The 19,533-nt window shown below is 59.0% G+C and overlaps 1 pseudogene; it reads right to left on the reverse strand.

Moving 5' to 3' along the window:
- The window catches only part of LOC116152361 (adhesion G protein-coupled receptor B1-like), a 42,154-nt pseudogene that overhangs the window by 12,718 nt on the left and 9,903 nt on the right, over positions 1-19,533 (reverse strand).

Below are 19,533 nucleotides of genomic sequence, written 5' to 3' on the forward strand. Positions count from 1 at the left end.
TCCACATCAAGCCTTTGCCAGTTGCTCCTGGGCCTGGAAGATAGAAGGGGTGGGTGCCATCACTTACAGGTACCAAGGACTTCCCACACCAAGAAAGTCCTCTGCAGTCCCCAGTCGTGGCCATGGCTGACTTACGTCCACATAGTGTGCCACTGGGGACACAGGATTGTCAGAGTACAGAGGGCAGAGGAGGACCCTGGAGAGATGGGCTGGGCTGGGCTGGGTAGGAGACCCCTGTCCCAGCCTGACCATTAACTGGTTGTTTGGGTAGTCGATAGAGACACAGCGGATGTAGGTGGGGGCTCCCAGTAGGCGAGTCCCTCCTCGTTCAGCTCACAGCCTAACAGGATGAGGCATGGGGAGACGGCGGGTCAGCTCTGTCTCCTGAATCGCAGGTGGGTGCCCACCTCAAGCACAGGAGTCCCACCCATGGCTCCCAGGAACAAGCCCCTCCAGGTGGAACACTTAGCACCACAAGCAGACACTTGCCCGTGGCCGCATTACAAATGACCCAGCACAAGGGACAGGCCTCCCTAGGTGTCTTTCATTTAAACCATTTCTGAGCAAATGCTTCACATCAGACACTGCACCAGGTCCTGGGACATGGCAAGTGCCACACCTTCAAGGACCCACCTGTGTGGGGGCAGAGACCTTTCCTATCCAGAGCCCCGGGGAAAACCAACAGCTGGGCAGGCCCTGCTCAGCTCCACCCATGGGGGCAGGGGACCCGATGGCCTGGGTGTGCCGCAGCAGGCGCCGGGCAGCCTTGGGGCCGACTGACATCAGGTGTCCACTGCCTTAAACACGGGTACAGGCTGTGACCCAAAACTTACTCCCAGGGAACCAGGCACACTTGCGCGCACACACACAGCGGCGATGACCCTAGGGGACGGCCACAACCCTGTCACCCAACAGAAGCCACAGGGTAGGATAGGACCCTGCTCTACTGCATGGTGCACAATCAAAACGAGGGAAAATATGGTTGTACACGCAGACAAAAGGCCAGACAAGTCACACCATCCCACGACCTGGGTTTTCTTCACTTTACTTCTGTGGATTTGCAATACGCTACCCAGACGCGTATTGTTCTATAAACAAAACACGGTGGGGGGGTTGCAGCCACAGCTGGGAACACACAGCCCCCCTAGGGGGAGGATCCCTGGGGGGACAAGGAACCCACAATACACTTGTTTTACAGAAAGTAAACAGAGGCTCAGAGAGGGTCGATTCCTGAATGTTGCACAGCAAAGACAACTCCAAACCTGCTTGCACTCTTCAAATATGAGGGGCAAAGGACATCAATGCACTGATGTGCCAAGCCCCTTCTGGGAGCCCACTCTGCCTTTTCCACACCTCCCATCACTCCACAGGGCTGCACGGGGATTAAGACACCACATTCACAGCTGACTTCCCACTTAGTGGTCCTGCAAGCCCATGGCTACTGTTAACGTCTCTGTGCCTCAGTTTCCCACGTGTCAATGGGTGGCTCCATGGGACATTGCACTAAAGGACTTAATTAAGGCGCTGGATCCTGGTGAACTCTCAGGACACGGTGGTCCTAAGCCTCCGCCCCACCCCACCTGTACAGCCCCGGCTTCAGGGCCCGGGCTTCCTGGGCATGGTATGGCGGTATGGCCGTGTGACCTGTGCTGACAGCTCCTTGGGCTAGCATCTCAAGGACAGGAGGCCCCCATGACACCCACCCCTCGGTCCTCACCTGTGGCATTGTGAGGACACCAGACTGCGGCCACCTCTCTGGCCAGGATCTCCTTCCAGAGCATAGCACTGAAGCTGTCCTCGTCACAGATCTCACAGGGCTCTGCCAAGAGGCCGGGACGTGAGTGCGGGTGGGGACAGGAAGAGGGGTGGAGAGCTGGCAGCAGAGCCAGGAAGGCCAAGACCCCTCCAGGAAATCCATCGTCACAAGGGGGAGTCATTTCCCAGGAGAGATGAGCCCCAAGCCCACCAGTCTCTCCGGAAGCCCCTCCCCAGAGGCCAGCGATGGGGTGGGGGGACACTCACTGGGACACCACCGGGTGCTGCATTGCTGGTGCTCATCTTGGAGGCTCTGGCTGGCTGCTACCCCAAAGAAGGGCCCCAATCAGGCACGCTCCCCCTGCTGTGTGCCACCACCACGTGACACTGCATCTGCTCCCCGACACCCAGGGTGCCACTTCCATCCACTGCGGGATGCCGCCATACATAGAGGACAAGGATGCAGGTACTGGAGCCAAAGGGATGCTGACACAGGGACAAAGGGGCAGGAAGCCATGAGAAGAAACTGAGACCCTGAGAGTGGAAGCCAAGCTCAGCTCGATACAGGAAAAAACAAATGCTTCACATGCACTTGATCCCTCACCATCACCCCTCTGGCCCCAGCATCCCCAGGGACACTGCAAGGTCCCACAATGAGATGCCACGCTGTCTTGCCCCTGCCTCGTGGTTCATGCCCAACAGGTCCCCCACCCACATGTCCCTCGGCACAGCCCTGCCGTGGGCACTGCTGCAGGAAGCAGTCTCAAGTTTCCACCCCGTGGCCCTTGCACTTGGCGCCCTGTACGAAGGCCCACTGTACTCCCGTGTGCCCTGCTGCCACCCGGGGAGCAGCTGGTGGAGCACGGGCTCCGACTTGTCCTTCAGGGGAGGACCCCTCCCAAGCACGGATCTGGGACACAGCAGCCTGGCGGTCAGGAGGCGAGTGTGGGCCGAGAGGGGATTAGCAGTGGGGTGTGACGCAGAGGCCGGCTGGGCAGGGAGGGGCAGAGGTGCCGGGGAAGTTGGGGTCTGGTGCCCACCCCACTTCCCCCTGGAGGCTCGGTGCCCTCCAGCACTGTCTACAGGCAGCTGGGCCAGGGTCTCCACTGGCTTTGCATCCAGGTCCCCAGTGTGGGGGCTGGAAACAGAGCGGGAGCCCCAGCTAGGTCTAAAGAGTGAATGAATGAGTGAATGAAGGAAAGACACCCCACCCATCCCAGTGCTGCCTTACACAACAGGGTGATGGGGAGATGGGGTTGAGGATGGTGCTCGGGCTCTGTTTCCTGGGCACAGGTCCTCGCACCCTGCTGCCCCCTCCCTGTGGTCCTCGGTCCAGTTTCCTCTGAGCATCAGTCTCCTCCTCATCCCGCTCCTGCCCCAGCCATGACCTGTGTGCTCGTTCTCCCACGCCCCCCAGGGACAGCACGAGTGATCAAGCTCTCACAGCTGCTGGCTGAGCACCAGGCTGAGCCTCCCCAACACCCAGCAGACTGGCTGCTGAGGGCCTCCAGGCCCCTCCGGCCACCCTCCTTCAGCCCTCTCCTGGGTCTTCTCTATCCTGGCCCTCTCCCCTCAGTAGTCATGACTTCATGCCCCCAAAGACCTGAGCCCCTTAGTAGCCCCAGTGCCACGAGGGACACGATGAGGGACAGCCTCTAAACACTGGGGAGCCACTGAGGAGTGAGGAGTCGAGAGGCCTCACATCTGGGGCCAGCACTCCAGGCCATGCTGATGGGCTTGGAAAGAGGCTGCTTCACCCAGGCTTTCTCTCCGAAGGCCACACTTAAGGTTCCCAGATCACTCACTCTTCAAGGGACCCTGGTGCCATTATCCTATTCTCAGAATTGCCCTGAGGCCTCTGCCTTACCAGCAAAGCAGGGTTAGGGTGAACTCAACAAGGGCACCCAGCCTCACCAAGCACCTACTGTGGGCCAGGTTCAGGCTGGGCCAGGCACCCTGCATGTGCTGACATGGCACCCACGTACCAGGAACCAAGGAGATGGCACTGCCAAGGCCCAGCTCTAGGACTCAAGCTACACCTCGGCCACTGCCCCATGCCACCTACTCCACTGGGACTGGAGCAGGGGAGCTGGGCTGCCTGAGGGCAGGTCACACCTGGCCTGGCAAGAGGGTCCCTGATGCCACTTGGAGCCTGGCTTCTCTGTGGCCCTGGGGAGCAGACCCACCTCCTGGGGTGAGAATGAGGATGGTGCAGATCCCAGAGGGTGGGCTCTGAAGACAAAGGGCCAGGTTCAAATGGTGGCCCCGCCACCCACCGTCATGGGCCCATCAAGTACATCCCATCCTGGCCTCACACCCATCACCTGAGGACGGACTGATGCCTGAAATGGTGGGAGATGACAGGTGTGGGCACGCTGCTGGGATCAGAGTTGATCCCAGGGAACCCACTTTGATGGCCAGCAGCTGCAGTGTCCAGGTGCTCCCCTCTGGAGAGGTCTGCTGGATAGGTGCAGAGTCCCCTCCCAGCGGTCCCCATGCCTGTGCTGGGAACTGACCATCAAGGGGGTCTGATGAATGAACTGGTCACTAGGAAGGGACACCACTAACTCCCCCAATTTGGAAGGCGGGGCTCCTTCTCCCTGCTGAGTGATGTGGCAACCGAGAACTCCACACCCCCCATGCCCTTGCAGAAACTTCTCTCCTCTCACAGAGCCCACCCTCCCACGGGTCCCACTTTCCCCTGAACCCAGAGGCAGAGCCCCTCTGCCAGACAAGGGACGGGTAGGAGGAGTGGCTCCAACCTTACTCGGGTGGGCGTGCATCGTGCTTGACCCCTGAGCTCCTAGCTGTGCAGCAGAGGCCCAGGGAGGACTTGCCAGGGAGGGCCATAGGACAGGAGCAGGGCTGAGCTCTGCATGGACCCTGACTATGGGGGGGCCGAGGGCCCTGGTTCTGAGCCCCGTCCTGGGTCTGGGCATGATGCCTTGTAATTCCACAAAGGAGGCTTCTCTCTTTCATCGTTCAGCTAGGAAGACGCGAGCCTGCCCACAGGAATCAATACCCTGATTCCCACGTTGAGGAGAGGGCTGAGTGGGACTGGGCCCCACGCTCTTCAAAGGTTGCTCCCCTCAAGGTTGGCTCTCTGGGGAGCAACCTGAGCAAGGCAGTCCTGACTCCACCCTGCGCCTGCTCTGTGCTGGTCATCTCAGTACACAGAAGCCTTGAATCTCAGTCCACCCAGGAACCAAATATTCACTCCACCTACAGCAGAGACAACTGAGGCTCAGAGGGGTGGTCCAGACAGCCAGGAGGGTCTGCCCTGGAGACGGTGTGGAGGCCCAAGTCTCAGAAGACAGGTGAAGCCAGGGTCTCAAGGATACTGCACAAATAGGACTTCACTTTGAACTGGGAATGTCGTGGCAGCACCCTGGGGGCCGGGGCGCAGGAGAAGGGGAGAATACCAGGGCCAGGGGGAAGGCCGGGAGCCCCAGAACTGCCTCCATGCCCTTGGGACAGGGCAGTAGAGCGGGTCTAAAGGTATGACAGCCGAGGCTGCCCAGAAAGGGGGCCTTCATTGCTGCCACTTCGCTCGGGTGACCTCAACAGCCCCATGACCACACCCATTTGGCACATGCAGACAGAGGCCAAGTTATCCACCAGGCTGACAAGGAGAGGAGCTGGGATCAAACGCAGGATCAGATTCCAAGTGCTCCACTCGCTGGCCCCCAAACTAAGGCTGCTTGCCAAAACTGACCACAGGGTCCCCCGCCTGGCACTCTACACCTCAGTGGTCTCCCCTGCTCAGCCATCCCATCCCATCATGCTGAGACAAAGGGACCGAGGCCTGGGGTCCAGGAGACAGGACTGGAAGCAGGGCCAGGGTGGGCACATTCTGCCCATCCCCCTTTGCTGTCCCAGCCCAGGTCCCAAGTGGAAGCCAGAGTGACATGGAAACTGGCAGTGGGTGGGAGAGAGAGGATGCTCCTTGGTTCCCATGGCAACAGCTGCAGCGCTCAGTCTTTCAGGATAGACTCAGGTTAGGCCTCAGCTGCTGAAACACCCATTATTTCCGGGATGGTTACCTTGGTGACCCAGCAAATGAGGATGTGGTGGGAGGAGGGGGCAGAGAGGAGGGGTCAGATCAGGAAAGGCCAGGCAGGGGGCCGCCGGCTCAGAGGAAAGACTGCCCCCCAATCCTAGACATGACCCTGGTCACACACTGAGCCTTGATCTTCAACACAGACTGACCTCTGACCCTGGTCACAGGGTGCCTAGCCCCCATCACAGACAAGACCTGATCCCAGTCACAGACCACCCCCCGACCTTGGCCGCACTCCCACCGCGGAGGGACACTCAGCGAGTGGTGGCTGCTCCCCATCACGTACTGAGCCCTGATCCCAAAGACAGACTGCCCCCTGATCTTGGTCGCACTCCCACCACAGAGGGACACTCAGCGAGTGGTGGCTGCTCCCCATCACGTACTGAGCCCTGATCCCAAAAACAGACTGCCCCCTGATCTTGGCCGCGCTACCACCAGAGGGACACTCGGAGTGGTGGCTGCTCTTTATGTAATCGTTGTATCTTTAACGTGTGTCCCACTCACAGCTCACACCTGACAAATATCATTCAGACGAACGCATCCACAATGGGGGACTGTCCGCAAGGACTCCTGGGGCCCGCAGTACTGGGCAGAGGCTCTCAGGACCCCCTTTGCTGGGTGGCCACCGGGCTCCTGGGATGGGTGTGCTATGAGGGGGCAGCAGAGGAGTGGGAAAGGCTGGGGGGTGGGCTGCCCCTCCAGACCCAGAAGGAAGCAGCCATTCTTCCCTGGCTCAATGCCCTCACTTTCTGGATGCCTCATTTCCATCTCATTACCAGATGAACGGAGTCAATTAAAGGTGGTCAGGCAGCCTTGGCCACTCAGGAGAGAGGGCACATGGTGAGGGTGAGGGGGCTCCCAGCTTCCTTCCCACCCTGACGGCCCAGCCTGGAGGCTGTGGCCTCCCTGGCCCCTGTGGCCCCAGTTGGCCGGGATGAGGGCCCTGTGAGAGGCCTGCATTCTGCTAGGCCTTCCTGCTTCCTGGGCAGAGCTCTCCCCAGCCCAGCAGGCGGAGCAGCAGAGGCAATGGGTCAGCCCCTGTCCATTCCTGCCCTGCTCTTGCCTACCAGGCTGGTTCCCCAGGCATCCAGGGCGTGGTCCAGAGCCTCTGAAGTTAGGGCCTGTCCTGGGGCAAGGGGACTCCTCCTCAGCCCTCTGCATGGATGTGCAAATGAGGACCAAAGGGGACAGGACCTCTCTCTGAATTCCCCCACACAGTCCCCAGTTCCCCCCATGGGTCCTGACTTGGCCCATCTCACCAGAAGCAGCAAAATACAAAGAGACTATCAGGAGAAGGAGTGGAACATGGAGCTGACGGGCCGGCGGAGCAGGAGGGCTGCTGCAGAGGTGCCGTCAGGAGGGGTCAGAGGTGGAGGAGAGGGGACAGCTGCTCTGGCCCAAGAAACACTTGCCAGCAAGATGTGTGATGTGGCCATGTGGCATTTGGACAGACCAGGCCAGGGCAGGGCTGAAAACGGGCCAAGTGTTGGCCTGGGCCTCCTGCTGACTCCCAGCTGGGCTGCGGATGGAGGGACACATGTGACCCAGCCTCCCCTAACCAGCGTGAGGGGCGAAGCTCCCTGGCACATGCTCAGCCAGCAAGATCTTGGGCCAGGCACCTGCCTGGCTCAGCTGTGTGTATTCTGAATGACTGCTGGACCTCTCTGGTCTGCAGCCACCCCACCCTGACATACATGTGTACACATATACACACCCTCCCAGCAGAGTGCTGTGCAGGAGACACCCCAGGCAAAACCCACCAGGTAACAAGAGCTGGCTCTGCCCTGTCTCCCCCTTAGAAGCTGTGTAGCCCTGGATGCTGCCTTAACCTCTCTGTGCCTCATTCCACTACATTAAGTATTAATCCAGGGCCTCCTGTATGCTGGGTTTCATCAGCAAGCAGGGCAAATTCCTCTGCCTTGTTGGGGGTTACATCGTGGCAGGACAGAGAATAAGGGCACAGGAATTACCCGCTATTCACAGGTGACGCCATGTGGGAAGTGAAAAATAGGGTGTGGAGAGAGTGCGGCTGGGGCTGCTGCCACTTGAAGCAGCACGGTCAGGGAGTCAAGATGGCCAGGGCAGGAACAAGCTGAGGGAGGGAGCCCTATGGGTGTGTGGGGAAGTGTGTTCCAGCCCAGGGAACAGCCTGTGCAAAGGCCCTGCACAGGAGGCCGCCTCGCTGAGGACCCATCCCCGGGCTGCTGGGAGGAGTAAACTGGTTGACAGGTGGTGCTTCCTGCACAAAGGAGACACTCAGACGCAGCTGCTGTCACCACCACCAAGATGATGTTTACTCCCGAGGTCTCAGAGCATCAAGGCCTTCAGAGTCCCAGGCACGCGAATGGGGGTCTGAGCTGCCCCTGGGACTGGGTGACCGTGTCCTGTCCTGCAGCTGAGCTCCCCGCTTTACATCGTGACAGCCCCAGCCCTCAGGACCTGCCAGCCGTCTTCCCCCAAGGCCCCCAGCCCTGCCACACAGCCTCGACACGCGCTTTGTCACAACTGCTGAAATTGGCCCACACACGCACTCACACACGGTGGATGCGAGCACCTCCCAAGCTCACACATATGCAGAGAAGAATGCAACGCACACATGTACATACTGACGTGCTGGAAGGGGGCAGGCGAGACCATGTGCACACACATGCCCCATGCACTGCGCACATGCACACACACCCTTTGTGCACACAACACCCTGCGGGAAGGAGGGGAGCTCCCCCAGCCAAGGGGACAGTGACCTCCGCCTTGCACAGCCCAAAGATCTGCCCTCCAGGCCTCCCACCCCAGCGCTGGGGCCCTGATACACGGATGCAAGACTGGGATTTTCTGATGTTTCCTGGATGCCACACCTGCACCCTCGTCCCGGGGCTCTGGCCACCTCTTCGCTCCTATCCAGATCCTCTCTGGTAACTCGCTGCTTCAACATGTATCTAACCTGGGGTCCTTGGCCTGGGGGCCACGAAGAGAAACAGGTCCAGGATAACCAACTTCCTTTGCAACCCCACGTAGCTTATTCTGTGCCTCTACAGATGATATTCTATGGGATCCATCAGTGCCACCGGCTCAGGAGAGGCCAAGCGTCCTGGACCATGTCACCTGGCCCCATGATGACCTGCTGGCATGAATACTCAGCCCACACTGGCCCCTGCTGCCCTCCCTGCCCTGGCTAAGTTCCCACCCTCCCTCAACATCCTGGGCTTCCTGCAAAAGGGGGATCCCCTCCAAGGGTCTGCAGGGCTCCCAACCTGCCCTGCTGCCACGGAGGCCAGCCCGGGGTCCTGCACAGGTACTCCTCTCACCAAGGAAACCAAACTGCTAAGAAGGTGGACTGTGCCCCAGCCCCTCCTTGCTGGGACGTCCCCAGCACACTCATACAACTGCCATTCCCTCTCATGGTCACAAGGCTTGCCTGCACCTCTTCCAGAATCTTAACCACAGCCCCATGATAAGGCACACCGACTCCAGATGGCACGCAGTTCCAACACCAGGGACCCCCTCACCTGGGACCTGACACCAGCTTCTTGTGTTCAGGTGTTAGTGCCTCCTCCCTCCCCCGCCCCAGAAGGCAGCTCCACGGCACAAAGGACCTTCCTTGTGCCTCTTCACTGCTCATCGTCCCTCGAGCAGAACACCTCCCGGGAGCTGGGGAACTAGTTGCTGGATAAGGATTTGCACAGCCACACCACAGGCAGCCCCAAACTGCATCTCCTGAACACACTTTCCGACAGCCCACTCTCCTCATTTTGTCCCCATGTCCCAGGAGGCCCCTGCAGACCCTGCCACAGGCCACAACAGTGTGCTGGCCCATCAGAACAGTCCTACCTGCAAAAGAGGAGGGACCTTTCCCTAGCCCGAAATGACACCTCCCTCATCCAGGGAGAAACCAGACCCACCCTTCCCTGAACAGTCAGCAAGCACCTCCCAGTGTGCTGCACCACTCCCCGCCCTGGGGGCCTCAGGCAGGCACCCCAGGTCCCTATTCTCACAGTACAACTGGCTTCCCCGAGGGAGCCCTAAGGGATGGGAGGCCAGGGCAGGCCTGAAGAGGAGACCGTCTTCCCCTGCCCTCTGCCAAGAGGGCTGCCCCCCTGGTCCTCTCCCCGCCGGTCACTCACCTGGAGCGCATCCCCGCCCTGGTCCTGGGTCAGGCTGGTGAGGCAGCTCTCAGGGCCACCGGGCATGTCGCTGGGGTTGCAGTTGCCCATGACCAGGTGCTCCACGGAGAAGTTGTCGCTGGGGTGGGGCCCTGGGTCATCGTCCCGGGGCAGCTGCTGCCCCTTCATCTGCAGGAACTGCTTGCTGGCCTGCAGGAAGCCCAAGGGCCCCGAGGGGTCGCAGAGCCTCGGCAACTTGTCAAAGCTCTCCAGGCCCAGGGAGGTGTGCGTGGATTACAGGAAGAAGTCCAGCTAGTAGACGCGGATGTGGGCCGGGCTACTGCAGGTGGGGCTGCCTTGTGCACCTTCATTTAGTGCACGTGGTGGTGCGGGTCCAGGTCGCACAGGGTCCAGGAGCACCGCAAGGCACTGGTGGGGAACTCGGCAGCCGCCAAGAAGTCCCTGAAGAACATGCCCTGCACCAGCATGGGGCGCGGCCCGGCCCCAGGACCCACGTCTGCCCCCGAGGCCACGCTTGGCTGGCTCCCCCGTAGCAGCAGCAGCGGATTGAAAATCCACAGGGCACCCGGGGCAGCGGCCTGGCCCCTCATCCTTGCCGGGGGGGCCGCCGGGGTTCTGCGGGCTGGACAGGCAGGTGTGGGCCAGGTCGAAGGTCTCTGAGCGGAGGCAGGAGGAAGAGAGGGCTTCAGCCGACCAAGGGGGCAGCAGTGGCTCCTAACATCCGGGGCCCGGACGCCGGCCTGGGGCTGCCAGCAGCGGCTGGAAGAGAAAGCAGAAGAGAGGACTGTCAGCCCCGTGGGGAGGCCGAGACTCGAGCATGCTGGGGACAGTGCCCACCCCGAGCTTGGGGCCTTGAAACAGGCCCTGGCTTTGCTCTCAAGCACCTGCTCTATGCACCTGTCTGTTACCTGCCAGTGTGTTCACCTGCAGGGGCAGGAGGGGCAGGAGGGGCAGGAAGCCAGGGGCCCGGGCACCTCTCCCACCTCGGCCTGGGTGGGAGTAGTGGGCAGCCCCGGCCAGGGCCACAGGCCACATGGGCCTCGGCTGTGCCCATCTGGAGACACAAACTGGCATAGCCCCCCTGCTCTAGGCCTGACTGGAAGCCCTGCGGTGGCCGTGGGGGTCATTCCCATTCTGGGCCTCTGTGGCCTCTCTGACCTCACCCCTCCCCAACCCCATCTTTCAGGGAAGGATCTCCAAACCCAGTGAGAGGGGGATGGAGAACAGGGGAGCAGAGGAAAAAAAGTCATCCCACCCATCCCACAGCCTCCCTCCAGCCCCAGTCTCCGAACCTCAGCCCATGTGGGTGCAGAGACCCCTCCCATCTTGGCCTCCTCACATCAAGAGTGACCTGTTCTTTGGGGGATGAGGGTGGAGACAGACCCCAGTCTCTGGCTGTGACTGACAGTCAACTGCGTCCTCGCAGCGCCCACCCACCCTGCCCCCCGTCACAGGGCGCCTCAGGTGCCCCCTTCAGCCTCCCACTTGCACTCCTGCCAGGAAGCTCCCTCCCTCCTTTACCACCCATCCAGAGTCTCCTGGAGCCACTGGGTCCAGGCTTCTGCCTGGACTGACCCCTGCATCCTGCCTTGGCCAGGTCGGCAAGGTTGCCCTCCCCCCACTTCATGGTGAGGAAACCGAGGCTCAGACGAGATCACAGTAAGGAGGCGGGAGTACCCACACATGAACGCCCCACACTGACCCCCATCTCGTGCCCCTGGGGTCACCTGCCCTGCTCCAGGAGAGGGTGCCGGCTGTGTGCTGCCCGCTCACACCCAGGGGAGGGAGGCAGCTCCCGGCCCAGGTGAGCGGGGACGCACCAAAGCTGTCCTGGCCTCAAGAAGCCAGCACCGCCCTTCCTGGACTCACCCCCCACGTGAACCCTGGGAAGTTCCTTCTGCCGCCAAGCCTCAGTTTTCCTACCCTTCCCAAAGCCCCTGGCCGGCCACCACCCCACACAGCAGCAAGGCCAGCGGGCAGAGGAGGGAGAGACTGCAGCCTGCGCCCTAGAGCTGGCCCGGCCTCCTGGCATTGCCACCACCGCTCTGCGGACTATGCACACACTGGCCTCCTGCCCACAGGGACTCCTTGCTTCTGGCTGCCTGGGCCCAGCTGGCCGGCAACATAATGTCGGTCACTGCTGTGCAATCCCCTCCTGGGGTCCGTCCTGACAGGTCTGTGGGCTCGGCAAGAGCTGGGCATGGGCGGCCTCCAGCTCTGAGCGAACCGGGCCAGGACGGCTGGACTCGGGCTGCCCCTCTCGTGGCTGTGTGGACTCGGGCCCATCTCTCACCTCCCAGCCTCAGTGTCCCCATCTGTAAGATGGGAGTGAGGCTTCACGCACTCAGCACAAGGGTTAAGAGCTGGACCTGCTGATTTACCCAGAGATGAGGCAGGAGAGGACGCCAGGGGTAGAAAGGCCAGTTGGGGATGCTGCGTCACCAGGGACGGACCTGTGGGGGCTCTTCAGTGGCAAATGTTTATGTTCTCTGAGGAGGGAACTTGCCAACTCCTCATGCTGCCCCTCTGAGCAGTACTGGACAAACTTGCACTTGGCCCCTATCATTGGGAAGCTTGCTCTCTTGTCCTGCCTCTGGACCAGTCTGGGGACAGTCTTGGGGGTGGGCAGAGCCACCTGCCATGGCCACCCACCCCCATGTTTCGGGACACAGGCCAGGTCCAAGGTCCCATAGTCATTCACAGACCTGGTAGGCTGCCAGCCCGGCCTCGCAGCTGCATGGCTGTGGGACCAGAAATCTCACCTGAGCCTCAGCCCCAGCTGCAGCCCCCAGCGCCCCACCCGGGGCCCCAGCCCCAGGACAGACCCTCTCTGATATCCTGGAGAACCCCAGCAGGAAGTCGGATCGTAGTCCACTGCCTCCCTCAACACCACCCGACTCTCAACGTGACAACTGCCTCACATGGTCCTATCCCCACTGACCCGGGGTCAAGGCCATTTCGAAACCCAGCACCTTCCTCTGAGGGGCCTGCACGGTCAGAGATGGCCCAGGCTGGGCCCATACTCTCCCCTCCTCGTCTCAGCCCCTGGCAGCACACCCCACAGCCCACCTGTATGGGAACCAGGTACAGCCCGGAGTAGACGCTCGGATTGTGTGCTGGGGGTGAGAAGGTGGTGGAGGCAGGTGCGAGCAGGGCCACCTCCAACACGCTGTGGACTCGCAGGCCGGGAGGGAAAAGCAGGGCTCACAGTGGGAGGGGACCACCACTGGGCTCCATTCCGTGCCGGGCGCTAGGTCCCCACAGCAGCAGTCCTGGGGGCACATGCTGCGGCTCCACTTTGCGGATGGGCACGTGGGGGCCGCAGAGGAGCCACCCTGGAGGGGCTCACAGGTCCTGGGCACCAGAGACAGGATCCGAGCCCAGGTCTGCTGGACAAAGTCCCTGCCCTCTGCACGGCCTGGCACTGCCCCAGGACAGGCAGCACCGATCTGAATTCTGCCCCTGTCCCAGGACCCATGGGAGCCGGACCGAGTCGAGGCCCTCCCGGCATCCCTGTGGGCCGGCCTCATCAGCACCAGCTCACTCCTCTCTTCAGTGCATGTTGGGGGAGCCAGGCCCACCCGCTGTCCTGCACAGAGGGCAAGAGGAGGCAGTGAGCATTAGAAGCAGAACAGCACCCCAATCAGAACTGCCCCTCGGAGAGCCCGCCCTGGCAGCACAGCGGGGCAGGCCTTCGGGGAGGAAGGAAGCAGGGGGAAGATGCTCAGGACACAGCTGAGAGAACCTCAGCTCCAGCTGGACTGTGGGGCCTGGTGGGGGCGTTTCTGGCCTGGACCCTGAGAAGGTGGGAGGTGCCAGTGGGGAAGGAGTTTAGGGGAAGGTGAGGGCAAAGCCCCATCAGGCAGCCACACCCCTAGGACTGAGGCTCTGGACAGAGATTTCAGCTGCTCTTGGGACCAGAAGACAGCGCAGAAGAGCCCACCCATGAGGTTCTCAAACAAGGTTCCTTAGAGCCCTGCGACTCCACAGTGGGGATAATCCTCTAGAACTTAAACTGCTCTACCCCCTGGGCTTTGGGGCAGGCTCTGCTGGCCAGAAGGTGGTCCCACTGTTAGTCTGAGCACCACGGAACTGGCCCACGCTGCCTCTTCTGGCTGGATCCCGAGGCAGAGCTGGGCAGGGGCCCAGGCTGCCAGCACGGACAGCTCCTGCACCCTCTCACCTCCCAAACCTGCCACTGCCCTGCATCTCTGCTCCTCAGAGAAGCCCTCCATACTCTGCTCCATTCACGTCCTCCGCGTGTGCCAAGGACCACTCCAACCAGCATGCCAGCCTGGGGGAAGGAGGGGGAGCTGCCCGGGGAGGTGGGGGAAGCTGGCCTCCACGTTGCCCAGCCCCAAGATCTGCCCTCCCGTTCTCCCACCCCAGCACTGGGGACCCTGAGACACTGATGGAAGATGGGTTTTTTGGTTGGTTTCCTGGACACCACACCTGCCCCCCTTCCCAGGGATCTGGCCACCTCTTCCCTCCTCTCCTGATCCTCGGCTTGGGGCTATGAACAGAATCAGGTCCAGGATAACCGGCTTCCTCTGTAACCCCACTTAGCTTATTCTGGGCCTCTACAGTTGCTACTCTGTGGAACCCATCAGCCCCACTAGCTCAGGAGAGGCTAAGAGCCCTGGACCACATCACCTGGCCCACAATGACCAGCCAGCATGGAAGCCCAGCCTAGCCCCTGCCACCCTCCCCCTGCCCTGGCTATGGCCCCAGCCTCCCTTGACTCCCTCAGTGTCCTACAAGAGGGTCTCCCCTCCAAGTGTCTGCAAGGCCCTCCGCCTGCCCTGCCGCCATGGAGCCCTGCCCAGTGTCCCAGCCCACTGATCGTGTCCTCCTGTGCAGGTGCCCCTCTCACCAAGGAAACCAAACTGTTAAAAAGGTGAACCGAGCCCCAGCCCCTCCCTGCTGGGACCTGCCCAGCACACGTGCACCCCCGCCTCTGTCTCTGATGTCCACAGGCCTTGTCCGCACCTCCCCCGGAATCTTGCACACGACCCTCTGACCAAGTGAGCCACTGACTCCGGGTCACATGCAGCTCCAACAGCAGGGACCCCACCTCCTCAATCCCGCGCATCTTATATTTGGCTGTTAGTGCCTCCTCCCTCCCCCGCCCCAGAAGGCAGCTCCACGGCACAAAGGACCTTCCTTGTGCCTCTTCACTGCTCATCGTCCCTCGAGCAGAACACCTCCCGGGAGCTGGGGAACTAGTTGCTGGATAAGGATTTGCACAGCCACACCACAGGCAGCCCCAAACTGCATCTCCTGAACACACTTCTCGACAGCCCACTCTCCTCATTTTTCCTCCCATGTCCCAGGAGACCGCTGCAGACCCTGGCCACGGGCCTCAGCAGCCTGCTGGCCCATCAGAATAGTCCTACCTGCAAAAGTGGAGGGACTTTCCCCCAGCCAGAAGTGAGAAACTCCCTCATCCAGGGAGAAACCAGACCTATCCTTCCCTCCTTCCTTCTGTCCCTTCTGCCATTCCCTGAACAGTCAGCAAGCACCTCCCAGTGTGCTGGCACCATGCCCGGCCCTGGGGGCCACAGGCAAGCACCACAAGTCCCTATTCTCTCAGTGAGCCTGCAGAGAACTATTCTTGGTGTAACTGGCTGCCCGAGGTAGCCCGCAGGGACAGGTGGCCAGAGCAGGCCTGAAGCAGAGACTCTCTCCCCCCTGCCCTCAGCCTAGATAGCTGTCCCCTGGGCCTCTCCCCGCTGGTCACTCACCTGGAGTGCATGTCCGCCCTGGTCCTGGATCAGGCTGGTGAGGCAGTTCTCAGGGCCACCAGGCATGTCACTGGGGTTGCAGTTGCCCATGACCAGGTGCTCCACAGAGAAGTTGTCACTGGTGTGGGAGGGGGCCTGCCCCAGGGCCCAAGGTGACCGTCCTGGGGCAGCCGCTGTCCCTTCATCTGCAGGAACTGCTTGCTGGCCTACAGGAAGGCCAGTGGCCCTGAGGGGTCACAGAGCCTCAGCACCTCATGAAAGCTCCCCCTGCCCAGGTAGGTGTTGGTGGACTCAAGGAAGGAGTCAAGGTGACAGATGCGGACGTGGGCAGGGCTGCCTCGGCCTCCTTCATGTAGAGCATGCAGCGGTGCGGGTTCGAGTTGTGCAGCATCCAGTAGCAGTGTGAGTCTTCAGCAGGGAACTCAGCAAGTGACAAGAAGTACCCGAAAAACTTGCGCTGCACCAGCTCCCATGGCCACACGTGCCTGGAGCCCCAGCAGATTAGCAGGAGCGGCAGTAGAAGGAAGATCGAGAGGGCGCCCGGGGCAGATGCCTGGCCTGTCATCCTAGCTCTGGGGCTGCCAGGGTTCCACGGGCTGGGCAGGCAGGCATGGGCCAAGACCTGATATGCCAGGGTCTGGTGGTGAGCGGGGCTGGGCCGGGCCGGAGCCAGGGCACGGGGTCCCTGAGCGGAGGCAGGAGGAAGAGAGGGCTTCAGGAGACCAAAGGGACAGCAGTGGCTCCTAACATCCGGGGCCCTCACACCGGCCTGGGGCTGCCAGCAGTGGCTGGAAGAGAAAGCAGAAGAGGGGACTGTGAGCACTGTGGGGAGTCTCGGATTCTCGCGCGCTGGGGGCAGTGACCACACTGGGCTTGGGGCCCTGACACAGGCCTCGGCCTTGCTTGCTCTCAGGCAACTACTCTCTGTATCTGTCCATTTGCCACCTGCCAATGTGTCCAGAGGAGCTGGGAGCCAGGGGTCTGGGCACATTCTCCCCAATTTAGGCATGGGTGGGAGCAGTGGGAAGCCCCTTCCAGGGTCACAGGCCACATGGGCCTCAGCTGTGGCCAAATGGATGGACAGACTGGCATGGCTGCCAGGGTTCTGGGCTTGTCTGCAAGCCCTGTGGTGGCCCTGGGGTTCATTCCCATTCTGGGCTTCTCTGACCTTAGTCCTCCCCCAACCCCATCTTTCAGGCAGGAATCTGCAAACCCATAAAGAAGGAATGCAGGACAGAGGAGCAGAGGAGAAAGCTCACTCCAGCCATCCCACAGCCTCCCTGCAGCCCCACCCTCTGAACCTCAGCCCATGTGGGTGCAGAAACCCCTCCCACCTCTACCTCCTCACATCAAGAGTGACCTGTTTTTTGGGGGATGAAGGTGGGGTCAGATCTCAGTCTCTGGCTATGACTGACATCCAACTGCCTCCTCTCTGCCCCCACCCACCCTGTTGCCTGTCACAGGACCCCTCAGGTATTCCCTTCAGCCTCCTGCCTGTGCTCCTGCCAGGAAGATTCCCTCCCTTCTACCCCCTCCCCTGGAGTCTCCTGGAGCCACTGGGTCCAGGCTTCTGCCTGGACTGACCCCTGCATCCTGCCTTGGCCTGGCCAGCACTGTTACCCTCCCCCCATTTCATGGTGAGGAAACTGAGGCTCAGATGAGCCCACATTGAGGAGGCGGGAGTACCCACACATCAACCCCCAAGACTGACCCCCATCCCGTGCCCCTGGGGTCACCTGCCCTGCTCCAGGAGAGGGTGCTGGCTGTGTGCTGCCCGCTCACACCCATGGGAGGGGGGCAGCTCCCGGCCCAGGTGAGCAGGGACGCAGCGGAGGTCTCCTGGCCTCAAGAAGCCAGCACCGCCCATTCCAGACTCACCCCCACGTGAACCCTGGGAAGTTCCTTCTGCCGCCAAGCCTCAGTTTTCCTACCCTTCCCAAAGCCCCTGGCCGGCCACCACCCCACAGCACTGAGGCCAACGGGCAAGAGGGAGACTGCAGCCTGTGCCCCAGAGCCTGTGCCTGGCCTCCTGGTGCTGGCTCCTCCGCTCTGCTGACCATGCACATGCCGGCTGCCTACCCACAGGGACTCCTTCCTTCTTTCTGCCTGGGCCCAGCTGGCCGGCTACGCAAGGTCGGTCACTCCTCTGCCGTCCCCTCCTGGCGTCCTTCCTGACAGGCCTTGTAGGCACAGTAAGAGCTGGGCGTGGGTGGCATCTGTGTTAAGGCACTATGAACATCTTTCTTTTCTAATTTGTTAGGCAGTGACTTCATGAAGTTGATATTTCTGAGTCATCTACGAGAAAAGAAAAGATAAACCTTCACAAATCCTGTTCGTGGAGTCAGACGTCCTATTAAGAATGGGAAAAAGAAAATCTCAAGAATAAAAATTGAATTCAAACCCCAGGAGTATACTACTTTACAGTATAATGTACAAATATCTGACTTTCTAGTCTTGGGAGTGGCCCATTTGGGACTCTAACTGAACCAGGGTCATTCATTTTTTCTTCACTCATTTATTTTAAAAGTTGTTATGCACCTGAATTAGGTGTATCCACTACACAAAAGGTAACATAAACATATAAACAGTAATAATTTACACTAGAAATTGACAAGTGTAACTCTACACAAAATATTTAAAACAAAATGACAATGAAACCACTATACATTAACTCATGGGATCTCAATAAAAATTCATAAACTACGAGTATCTAGTGAGTAAAGAAGTAATGCCAATTAAGCTAAGATAAACCCAAGAATAGAAGTACAAAAAGGAATATCACAGAAAGAAACAATAGAGGTTTAGGAAAACACCCAATTAGTCTTTGGAAAGACTAACAAAGTAGAATAATCCCTTCTTAATAAAAAAAAGAGAAGCACAAATAACACATTAACAGGTCAACAGATCAAAGAAGGAAAATATGTGATCATCTCAATACACAGAGAAAGCGAAAGCATTTGATAAAATACAGCGCCCGGTCTTGACAAAAGTAAAAACAATATAAAACACTCTAACTTAAACTGGCAATGGAACTTTGCAATTTAAAACAAAAATTATCTATCAAAATCCTTCAATAAAAACCATATTTAATATAAAATGTTAGACATTCATTTTTAAATCAGGAATGAGAGTGCACACTGTCATTGCCTTTTTTCAATAAAACCCCAAAGCTCCTAGACCTCTAATAGAAGACTGAAAAAAGCATAAAGATTGGAAAGGAAACAAACTACCATGGCTCTTAGAAAATATTATGGTAATAAAAAAAATCTAGACACTATTTGAATGAAAAAAGAATTCAGCCTGGTTGCTAGATCTAAAACAACATCCTACACTTAGTAACATGCACCGACAGTGATCAGTAAAACATGTCATCTAACAAAATTTCCTTTCAGAATGTTAACAACAAGTATCTGGGAACAAATTTAAGAAAATATGCAAGAGACAGGTAAAATACAAAGTTATAAAACCTCACCAAAGAGCACAGAAGGCATTTCTAAAAGGCAACCATGTTCCTGAATGTGAAAACAGTATCATAAAATGTCAACCCTCCTGGAATTCATCTATAAATTTAATCTATTTTTTCATCAAAATCCCAGAAAATGCATTATTTTTAAAGACATGTGACAATGTGATTCCTAAATTGATATGAAATACTAAGAGGGCAACAACAGCCAAAGAGTTTTAAAGAAAAAGAATGATGAGGGAAGAATTTCTTTTCAACTAATAAATCTTCTTTTAAAGCTATATTAATTAAAATCTGTGGTATCAGTCTAAGGAAAAACAAATGACCAAAATAACAGAGCAGAATCTACAGTAACATCCATGTATATTTGGGAGTTTGGTGTGTGGCATTAAA

This window comes from Camelus dromedarius, chromosome 3 (assembly GCF_036321535.1).
Source record: "Camelus dromedarius isolate mCamDro1 chromosome 3, mCamDro1.pat, whole genome shotgun sequence".
Taxonomy (NCBI): Eukaryota; Metazoa; Chordata; class Mammalia; order Artiodactyla; family Camelidae; genus Camelus; species Camelus dromedarius.